Below are 11,891 nucleotides of genomic sequence, written 5' to 3'. Positions count from 1 at the left end.
TAAAAAGAATAATCTGGATGCTTCAGTATTAAATAACTACAGGCCAATATCAAATCTACCATTCATCGGGAAAATCCTTGAAAAAATTGTCTTCAATCAATTAACTGCCTTCTTGATATCAAACAGCTGTTTTGATAACTTTCAGTCAGGATTTCGTGCCAATCATAGCACTGAAACAGCGTTGATTAAAGTTATAAATGACATACGTCTTAATACTGATGCAGGCAAAACATCGGTCCTGGTATTACTGGACCTCAGTGCAGCTTTTGATACTGTTGATCACAACATACTGCTATATCGACTTGAACACTGGGTTGGGTTGACTGGTAAAGTTATCAATTGGTTAAAATCATACTTAAAAGATAGAAGCTTCTTTGTTACCATGGGAAATTGTTCCTCAACATCAATGTCCTTGACCTGTGGTGTCCCCCAGGAGTCGATTCTTGGACCATTACTATTCAACCTTTATATGCTCCCACTTGGGCAAATTATCAAGAACAATTCAATTTTGTATCACTGCTATGCAGATGACACCCAAATTTATTTTGCTCTATCACCTAATGATTATGCCCCCCTTGAATGTCTCTACCAGTGTATCGATCAAATCAACAACTGGATGTCACAAAATTTTCTTCAGCTGAACACAGATAAAACAGAAGTAATTCTATTTGGAAAAAAAGATGAAAGACTCAAAGGGGATTAAAACAAAAGAAATGGTTAAAAATCTTGGTGTTTTCATTGACAGCGAGCTAAACTTTGACAGTCACATGAAAGCAATCACTAAAACAGCATTTTATCACCTAAAAAACATTTCCAAACTAATGCCGCTTTTCCACTACAAACGCGGCTGAGTCGGGCTGAGCCGTGCTGTGCTGAGTCGAGCTGAGCGGGGCTGTTGGAGTTGCATTTCGACTACAACCGCGCTGAACCGTGCTGGCTGGAAGTGGGTGGACACATTGGGTGGAGTTAGTGAAAGTGGGTGGACGTCAGGTGATGTCGTTAAGCAGCGCAAACAGTGACATCAGTGATCTTTTAAGCGGTAGTCTCACGACCCGAATAGTAAACAATAAACATGGAGGACATGGAGTCGTTAGTGTTGCTGGTCTTGGTGCTGTGGCTTGTTGTCACCGACAACGCCAACAGGTACTGGCAAGAGCGTATAGATGAGGCGAGGCGCATAAGGCTTCAGAAATTCTCGTAATTCTCCTTCTTCCGGGTTTGCGGTGTTTACAGATCCCAGCGCGCTCGCGGGGCGTGTGTGGGCGTGTAAGGACACTCCTCCTCACCAATCAGTGCACAGGGGAGTGTCTGCTCACGCCCCCAACCTCACTCGGCTCGCTTTGGCTCGCTTCAGCCCCACTCTAAAACGGTGCGAGTTTTAGGGGCTAAGCAGGGCTGAAGCGAGCTGAGTCGTGCTGGTTTTTGGTAGTCGAAACGCGAGCCGTGTCGGGCTGAAGTGAGCTGAAAAAGGGTAGTGGAAAAGGGCCATATTGCCGCTTTTCCACTACAAACGCGGCTGAGTCGGGCTGAGCCGTGCCGTGCTGAGTCGAGCTGAGCGGGGCTGTTGGAGTTGCATTTCGACTACAACCGCGCTGAACCATGCTGGCTGGAAGTGGGTGGACACATTGGGTGGAGTTAGCGAAAGTGGGTGGACGTCAGGTGATGTCGTTAAGCAGCGCAAACAGTGACATCAGTGAGCTTTTAAGCGGTAGTCTCACGACCCGAATAGTAAACAGTAAACATGGAGGACATGGAGTCGTTAGTGTGGCTGGTCTTGGTGCTGTGGCTTGTTGTCACCGACAACGCGGACAGATACTGGCAAGAGCGTATAGATGAGGCGAGGCGCATAAGGCTTCAGAAATTCTCGTAATTCGTAATTATTCTCCTTCCGGGTTTGCGGTGTTTACAGATCCCAGCGCGCTCGCAGGGCGTGTGTGGGCATGTGAGGACACTCCTCCTCACCAATCAGTGCACAGGGGAGTGTCTGCTCACGCCCCCAGCCTCACTCGGCACGGCTTGGCTCGCTTCAGCCCCACTCCAAAACGGTGCGAGTTTTAGGGGCTAAGCAGGGCTGAAACGAGCTGAGTCGTGCTCGTTTTTGGTAGTCGAAATGCGAGCCGTGTCGGGCTGAAGTGAGCTGAAGCGAGCTGAAGTGAGCTGAAAAAGGGTAGTGGAAAAGGGCCATAAGAGGACTTATGTCAAAAAATGATCTGGAAAAACTTATGGACCCTTTTCACGTGATGTCACGACAAACGCGGCCGCCATTTTGGACATGTACTACCAGTAGTCTACCACAGCCAACAACGAGGAACGACAGCGAAGCATCGAAAGGAATATAGCTATCAAAGAAAATTTTTACTTTCAGCAAGACTTCCATCATGCCATTATATTGTTGTGCACCTGGATGTAGTAACCGTCAACACACAAGGCAAGATTTATCATTTTATCGGATCCCGACAGATGCTGACCGACAGAGAAGATGGATGGTCTCTAAAATATTGGCAAAATGATGTTTATTGACATAGCAATCGTGTGTAACGGGAAGTATTTGCATATCCGAAGTGTTGTGTTTACATCAAAGATAAAATAAACCAATATGACAACGACTGCTGCTGCCAGGTTGGGGACACAAACTAGTAGAAAGGAAGTGTGCCAACAGACTTCCTTTGTGGTCGATTCTGCTTTAAGGTAAGATATTATTCATCTGCTGTGGGTTTGGAATCGGTAGCCTGACCGATTCGTTCATGTTTGTGGTGCCATTTGTTTGTTGACGCGTGTTGAAATGGAAGATTGGTTGTTGACATGATTTCCAGTGATGCTTTGGTGCTGCTGTGGATCAGATGTGTTGAGTAGCCTGACTGTTTTTTTTTTCTTGCGTGTGGTATCACTGTTGTCGCGAGGTTGTTTTTTGAACATGCCAATGCGGGCACGATTTCCCCTGATGAGTTATGACTTCAGACGCGATGCGTGTGTGGAGGTGTGGAGTCCGTGTGATATGTGCGTAAGAGAGGCTTCTCATGTGTTTGGAGATCCGCGCTCTGAGACCAGCGCAAGCACCCCCCCCCCCAAGGGAAAAAAAGGGACCCCCTGAAAATATCGGCATAGTTCGAACACTGGGTTGGAGAAAGTAATGGCAAATAGTGAGTGCACAAACCATAGAAGGTAAACTGTACACAGCGCCAGGGCAGTGTGATGGTATGTCTACTTTTAGATTGTGTTAGCTTATCAATGAACACACTCGTCACTCGACGAGTTTCACGTCTTTACGACGGATACTTAAATGTGTGTTAGGTATTATTGTTGCAGTCTAAGCAGTCATTGTAGCAGCTAGATGAGCGAGAACCGAAAGGGTCTGGGCGATTCTATAATTTGGGGTACATTCCATGTCCGCTGATGTTTACTGATGTCACTGACTATTAAAAATCTTTTTTTCCTCTGGAATTTCACATTTTAAGCATGTATACACATCATGCAATTTAACTATAAAAACATTTAACATATTTTTTGATTATTAGTAATTAAAATCTATCATGATATTCTTAGAGTTTTCATTTTTTCCATGTCCGATTTCCTGTTTCACTATTTTGTGTTCAAAATAAAGCATTAAAAAACATCAAAGTCAATAATATTATTTTATAATGTTCTTAAGGGTGTTAAGTACTAGGAGAAAATAATAATTTCATATTACATTTTAACATCTTAATACTTAAAATATTAATTTTACCGCTGTCCGCAAAATTTGTGTCAACTAAGTTACTAACAAGACTCCCTCGCTGAAACCCAAAAATGGTTTGCTCCAACACCATGTGACCAGCCCTGTGTGGTGACGCCTTCCTCTCTGGCGGGCATTTTGAATGCATCATGGTGAGTCTCCTCTAATTTTCTTCAATATTTGATCTAAAATTACATATGGTCTGGGAGTATATTAATTAAGCGTCAACTAAGTTACTCATATAATCATGGGTTTTGATGTTTCAATATTTTAATTAACTTACCTGATTAAAAAAGCTGTTAACCTCTTTAAGAAAATGCCATGTGCTTAGCAATGCTACATTAGCTAAGGAAGTTATGAGACAAAACATGGAAATTGTCAACTAAGTTACCTGTCAACTAAGTTACACAGACTGGGTAACTTAGTTGACAGGCAACTCCAGTGCTCTCTGACATCAGTAATTTTCACTACATCACTGTCATTATCAGTCTGCCTATCTCAATGAATACTGTAGTTAATAGAGTGCATCTTACTTTTTCACTATACAAGTTAATTTAGTATTTTAAAATCTATTTGAAATAGGTGTCAGCAGCTGAAAAACAGCACAAATACAGGGCTCGAAGAGATGCTGATCCAGCAAGAAGGGCAGCATACTTGGAGAAGCAAAGACAGGCATGACACAGGCTAAGGGCACAGAGAAAGGTGAAAACTGTTGGAATGATGAGTGAGAGAGAGAAGAGAAGCAAGAGGGCCTATTGGAGGAAGGCGCAGAAGGAAAGCAGGGAAAGAAAGATGAAACTTCAGTATCAGGATGTCAGTTGCCCTTGTACCACTAGGCAAAGTTTTGAATGCAGATGTGATGGCACACATGACTTTGCCTTTGATGTTGAGCACAGCAACATTAGTCCCTCAAACACACAAAGCAGCAGCATGTGAAATTCCTTGGGGTCCTGATCTAATTGGAGAATGGTGTGTTGTAAGATACGAAGGGGACATTTACCCTGGGATAATTCAGGATATCATGGAAACCCATGTACAGGTGAAGTGCATGAGTAACATTGGAGTAAACCGTTTCTTCTGGCCACTCAGAGAGGATGTGCTATGGTACCTGTTTGAGGATGTGTTGAGAATGATTCCTCCTCCAAAGGCAGTGAATTCACGCCATGTTGAAATTGACAGAGAAATATGGTCAGGTTTGTAAAAGGTCCTAGTGAGGTTTATATGGAATGTATCGATCAGTTTAATGTTTCATATACTACAGTTATATTTCATTATATTTCAATGTAATTCTGTTCTACTGTATTAACTGAATACAGTGCAGGGCAGTTCATCGATTGTTATTTGTTGCCCTCTCACTGCTTTTATATGTATGTGAATCAACTTTATTGCCTTTGATTCTGCTTGGCTACATGAATGATTTCTACTGATGATTACTACTGATATTTTACTGTAACTGAGTTACAGTTACATGGTTACTGTTGCTTATTTCCTTGTCACTGTTTTATCCATCACCTTGCCTATGAATTTACTTAAATGATCTTTCATTAAATTTCATACTACCTTAAAATAACATGGTACTGGTTGTTTAATGTGTCCTGTCAACTAAGTTACTTGTGTCAACCGCATTACCTCCATCGCCAACTAAGTTACACTTACATTTGTCAAGTTAAAAGAATGAAAATGAGGTCTATAACATAACTTGATGATTGGTATAGATGTGACCAGTTGTGAACTTTGGCAGCCTTTTCTTTAAATTGTGAAAATGACTGGTATGGCATTTTTGTAAATGAAAAAAATCATGGTCCTAATAACAGTTGTAGTTGAATTACTTACATACTGGGGGAAATTTTAATGAATAAATTTTTTTTTTAAATATTGTATATCTGGCAGAAAAGACTAAATATGTCTTCAAATCTAATTTTACTTTAAGTGTAAGATTCCGCCAAATGATTGAAATCATATCAGTTTGTCCGTAACTTAGTTGACAAGCTCAGAAGGAAAAACATTTTATTTCATTAAAAATAGAAAAAATGGTTAATGATTAAGCTTTGCAACAACTGAATATGTTACCCTGAAGGATTATGCTAACTTGTAAGACTGGTTGATTCACTGAAAAACAATGTGTTTTTTATTTTTTTCTTACAGCGAAATGTACCCCAAATTATAGAATCACCCGTCTGTGCCATAAACCATTATTTCTTCATGTCCAAAATCGCGGTCGCGCTTACAAAGGTCACGTGAGTGAAAAGGGTCTATACATGCCTTCATCTCTAGTAGGGTTGATTACTGCAATGGCCTTTTCACAGGCCTGCCAAAAAAGACCATCAAACAACTTCAGCTGGTTCAAAATGCAGCGGCTAGGGTTGTCACACGAACAGAAAGAACAGAGCACATTACTCCAATTCTAAGGTCCCTTCACTGGCTTCCAGTAAGCTACAAAATTGACTTTAAAGCATTGCTGCTGGTGTACAAATCTCTGAATGGTACAGGGCCCAATTACCTCTCTGATATGTTGCAGCGGTCTAACCCAATCAGATCTACCAGATCGCAACAGAAAAATTTACTGGTAAAACCTGTTGTTAAAACAAAGTGTGGTGAAGCAGCTTTTAGCTACTATGCAGTACAGCTATGGAACCAACTGCCAGAGGACATTAAAAATGCTCCTGCTGTTGGCAGCTTCAAATCTAGGTTAAAGACCAAGCTGTTTTCAGATGCTTTCTGCTAAATTATTAATATTGTCATCTCTACATGTTTTAAACTCTTTACTTTTACAGTCTCTGCATGTTTTAAATTTTACTTAACTTTTATTCTATTTTATTCTGCTTTTTTTTAATTGAACTTTTACTTCATTTTATTATTTTATTTCTACTATTGTTTAATTCTTATTATTTTTCTTCCCTATTTATTTTATGTAATTTTATTTTCTATTGCTTACTGTTTTGCTTTTACTTCTGTAAAGCACATTGAACTGCCACTGTGTATGAAATGTGCTATATAAATAAACTTGCCTTGCCTTTTATGCTCAATCCCTGTGACAAACAAACAAACAAACACACCCACACACATTAATGACCCCAGGTGTAATGACTTAGCCACTTACCTTCCTCGACCCTGCCCTCCATTCACAAACTTGTGTGTGATGCAAGCCAGGAGTGGGTACAAAACCAGCGTGCCTGCAGCATTCTGTATCTGTCTTTCGACTGAAAAACATTGGATATTTTGTGGGAAAAATTTAAAAATTTTCAGTTTAAAGTTGAGAAAATGGGACCCAAGATGAAGCGAGCAAGAGGTGAAGTAACCCAGCCTGAAACAGTGGGGGAGGAAGAATTTGATGATGATGATGATGGTAGCAGCACTGGTGAGCCCTGCACGGACAGGGAGAAGTATGCCTTCAAGCCGGCAGAAGCCACAGCACCCTGCCAGAGGTATTTTCACAGGTAAATACACATGCTTTAAACATTCATTTCAGTATCTATGTGCTTATGTAATTACTATATATATATATATGCTGATTTTCATGTATGTTTTGGCTAACGACACCCAGAAGTGAGGACATTGCAATTCTATCATCGCTGTCAGGCCATTGTGCCATGCTCAGTGATAAGAACAAGGACATTCCGACACCCCGTCCCACCACTCAGCAGGAGCAGGACAGTAGCTCAGTGTGTTTCAGTGCCCAAACTGTTGAGCTATTTCATTCTCATTATCTCATTATCTCTAGCCGCTTTATCCTTCTACAGGGTCGCAGGCAAGCTGGAGCCTATCCCAGCTGACTACGGGCGAAAGGCGGGGTACACCCTGGACAAGTCGCCAGGTCATCACAGGGCTGACACATAGACACAGACAACCATTCACACTCTCATTCACACCTACGGTCAATTTAGAGTCACCAGTTAACCTAACCTGCATGTCTTTGGACTGTGGGGGAAACCGGAGCACCCGGAGGAAACCCACACGGACACGGGGAGAACATGCAAACTCCGCACAGAAAGGCCCCCGCCGGCCCCGGGGCTCGAACCCAGGACCTTCTTGCTGTGAGGCGACAGCGCTAACCACTGGGCGGCACGGTGGTTGAGCTATTTAGTTGGGATTTTTTTTTTTTTTTTTACAATGTAATAAAATGTTATTCCCTAATACTCATGTTTTTTTATTTGAAGTTTGCATGGTAAATTAACATACTCAAACAGCAAATGAGGTGGTCTTCTTCCCTTCTACAATGCTACATGCTACATGATCGGTTCCTTGGTTCCTCCCCCAATATATATACCCAGAGTCTTGCCCCTCGTGTCACGTGCAGGTCGTGTGCGCTGCGTGTATGCCACACATAGGGGTAGAAAGTGAGATGTAATTCTGTCTTGCAGGCCGCACAAATAGCAAGTGTTGAACACTTTGTGTAGTACTTCTGAGGCATGTCACTCATACAATGACCGTGCATCACTCATGCGTCTTAATATCATCGCAAAAAGCCCCTACTATCCGTGCTACTGACTTGGTTCAGGCATACAAAAGGAGTACGGGTCGCATACGTAGTGTAGGGGAGAGCGGGGTAAGATGAGCCAGGGGGTAATTTGAGCCACCCCCTGTTTCTAAGAAACAGTAAACAAATGTGACCATGTGACCACATTCAAAGGGGGGTGGGACCATTTACTTATACTTGTGGAGAGGAGCACCACATGTCAAACTAGGTGAGGGAGATATTTATAAAAATGTGTTTTTGTGCTTTCTAAGTCAATTCCATGTTTGTCCACAGTGAAGATGATTTAGAGAAGACAAAAGTAGAATAATATTTAGACACATTAGGGTTAAGTTGGTGGCTTTCTAAGCTATGATATGAATGCTAATAAAAATTATTTTGATTAGCCTAATCCCCCTTTAGCATTTTTCTACAAAATGGTGGCCACGGGGTAAGATGAGCCATTAGATGTGGGGCAAGTTGAGCCACTGGCTCAACTTGCCCCATTGGTGGCTGAGCTTACCCAATATGGATGACACTTAAGTTTTCACATTTACTGGTCATATATGATGACAAATAAATAACATGTTAATATAAATGTGTTTAAAAGGTTTTTAATAAAATGATGCCCTCTGTTATTACAGGTGTGCATGATGCCACACTCATACAAAAGAAAAACAGACAGGGCCACACAGTCCTGTGCAGTTTTGGAGAGAGCCGCAGAGGAAATCAGGAAAGGCAGGCCTATTCGGGCTGTGGTGAGGGATATGCATTTGGACAGGATGACTCTGACTAGGTTCATTGAAAAGATAAAGAATGGAGAGGTAGAGACAGGTTATACCAAGTTGGTGAAAGTGCATTTCTTCATTGGCCAGATAATCAAATTGGATGTCTTCAAAATAGAGGCAAGATTTCTCAAAAGAATCCGGTCATGCCATGGCTCTGCAAGAAAGCCAACCTTTGTCTTCAAAGAGAAAGATGAGGCTGTCCTGTCAAGACAGGATGTTGTGAAAAAATTGCCCAACCCCTTTACTGTTGGGGGGACAGCACGGAGGGAGAGGCAAATGGTGTTCCCTTGCAATTTGAATGCTTGGAACATTGAATAATGATGAAATGATTGAATGATCGATGGAATGATTGCTGCATGTTTTAGCAATGTTTTAACCTACTGAAAGAAATAAGATTTTTTGGCACTGCTCTACTGTTTTAGTAATTTCTATAATATAGTACATCTCTCATTCCCTGAGGGCAATTCCATGTAAATGTCAACCTCACCATGCAAAAATAAAGCAACATGTAATACATCAAAACCACTCCCAGAGATATCACCTAGGCCTGTATTTTACAGATGTGAATAAGTTGAACCAATTTGTAACCAACCTAATGTCAGTCAGTCTTTCTTATAATGTAAAACCCAAGCTAAAATCAACTTTGATCATGTACAATTCTATATTATTGCCACAAGCCACAGAAATGTATGCTAAAATCCACAAAACAGCAAAACAATAGCCATCCTAAATATTAAGAACTTTGATAGTTTTAGCTGATATTTAGTTTTTCAAAGGGTTATGGTGGTTAAATTGCTGATTTTCTAAACATATGCCATGTCTATTTCAGACGTGTCACATCCATAACGGAATTTCGTCACATCCATAACGCTGACTTTTCCTTCCGAAACTCTGCATGAAATACAAAATATTTTAAACAAAGATTTTTTAATATTCACCTTGGACCCCTCTATCAAATGGATATCTCCATTTTGACATTAGGTTTACGATTTCAGAGTTTGATAAAAATGTACAGTCACCCAAGAAAAGTGATACTTTTTCTGTCACATCCATAACGCATCTTTTATTGGCATTTTCTGGCATGCCCTAGATGTACTATGGGAATTGTTCTTGTTCTATCACTTCTCCAGTATGGTACAGCCTTAAAATATGCAACACCTGTTTAAATACTGGGAGACAATAAAACATGCACTGGGTCATTTGTTGCCATTTTGAGTTCAAGTGTCACGTCCATAACGCTGGAATTGTCCCCCTCTAACCATCCCTCTATCTATCCCTCCCTATCCCATCTCGTTCTATCACCTCTCTTCATCTCCCCTTCTCTATGCAACGGCCCTATCCCCCACTTGATTGACTTGACTTGATTCATTGATTGCATTTCTAATAAAAGTTGTTTACTTTAACCTAACATGTTTTGTGTTGGCTCAATTTACCCCACACAGTGGCTCATCTTACCCCGTGCATGGGGTAAGTTGAGCCACTTGACATTTGATTTAAAAGAGGTAATATCACTCTAACCATAAGAGCTTATCAATTATTTTTTGCTCAGATAGTAACAGTACACTTTGAAATTTGGTATGGTGTGTAGACTGGAAGCAAAAATGGCTTTAACATGTAGTTATGATGAAACATGTAAAAAGTGGCTCATCTTACCCCCGCTTGATTTGTCGCAAGACCCGTAGAATTTGTATGTGCAGGACCAAAAGTCTCCATGGGCAGTCTGCGACCTTCTACGGCGCTGAACACATGCAAGTGTCGTGCAAGTCTCAAGCACAGTTTTGCCAAATTTTTTACCATGGACTGCCCATAGCAGCATGCACTGCAGGTTGTGAGTGAGGCTTTATGGCCGAATGAACACACATCCCCAAAGCCTTGCTCCAAACTTTAGTGAAGAACCTTCACAGAAGAGCGGAGACTATTATAGCAAAGGGAGGGGACCAACTCCATGTTAATGCCCATGGTTTTTTTTTTTTTTTTTTTTTTTTTTTTTAAATTGAGCACACATGCTTGATGGTCATGCTCTCAAAGTCCTTTTAAAATGCCTGCAATATGCCTTTTACTCTAGCGTCTTCTGTCTAGCCAGTCTAACATAAACACCTGATTGCTGGAGTATATCTAAGATACTTGTATTTCAAGCAATTTCTCCTATTTCTGCTAAGGATTTCTGTGGCTGAATTACAGTGGCCTTTGGGTTCTTGGTCACCTTCTTGACCAAGCCTCATCTAGCCATGTTACTGAGTTTGGAAGGACAGTTCTAGGACGAGTCCTGGAGATTCATTACCAGTGAATTCATAGTGATGAAGCCCACTGTGCCCTTGGGAACATCCAAAGCTTTAAAAAAAAAGGGGGGGGGGGGGGGGGATCTTTGGCCAGACCTATGGCCCCATACAATTTGAGGTCTATAGAGAATTCCTCAGAATTTAGGACTTGGGCTTTGGTCTGAAATGCACACGGAATTGTGGGACCTTATATACACAGTCAGGGCCGGAGTGGGCCCTGTTTTCAGTCTGGGAGTTTAAGTCACATTCAGGCCACTTTGAAATGGAGGAGGAATTTGAGTACATTAAAAAAAGAAAACAAATAACTGTTCTTTCACAATGCTTTTTATTTGGTTTAAATTCAGGTAAACTTCACTTCAACAATACAGGTTCTCACGTGCATTTGAACCAATGCTTGTGCATTACATGCCACATGTGCCTCGAAAATAATAGCAAATCAACAATGCTGGGTACTCAGCAACCGGCAGATAAAGCGTGAGGGCGCATTAGGCAACTCAAAAATGGTTAAATGAAATGTAGGCTAAAGCAAGTGTTCGATTCTGCTTAGAATATTGGCATACGCATACACCTCTTCTAAGTTATATATTTAACAATTATTTATCAAATATGACTTCTAGGCCTATGTGTTCATAACCACAATGTGCGCACGCCTGTGGAAA

Source organism: Neoarius graeffei, chromosome 3 (genome assembly GCF_027579695.1).
Source record: "Neoarius graeffei isolate fNeoGra1 chromosome 3, fNeoGra1.pri, whole genome shotgun sequence".
NCBI lineage: Eukaryota > Metazoa > Chordata > Actinopteri > Siluriformes > Ariidae > Neoarius > Neoarius graeffei.
The sequence above is the reverse complement of the archived record's forward strand: the minus strand, read 5'-3'. Positions refer to the sequence as shown.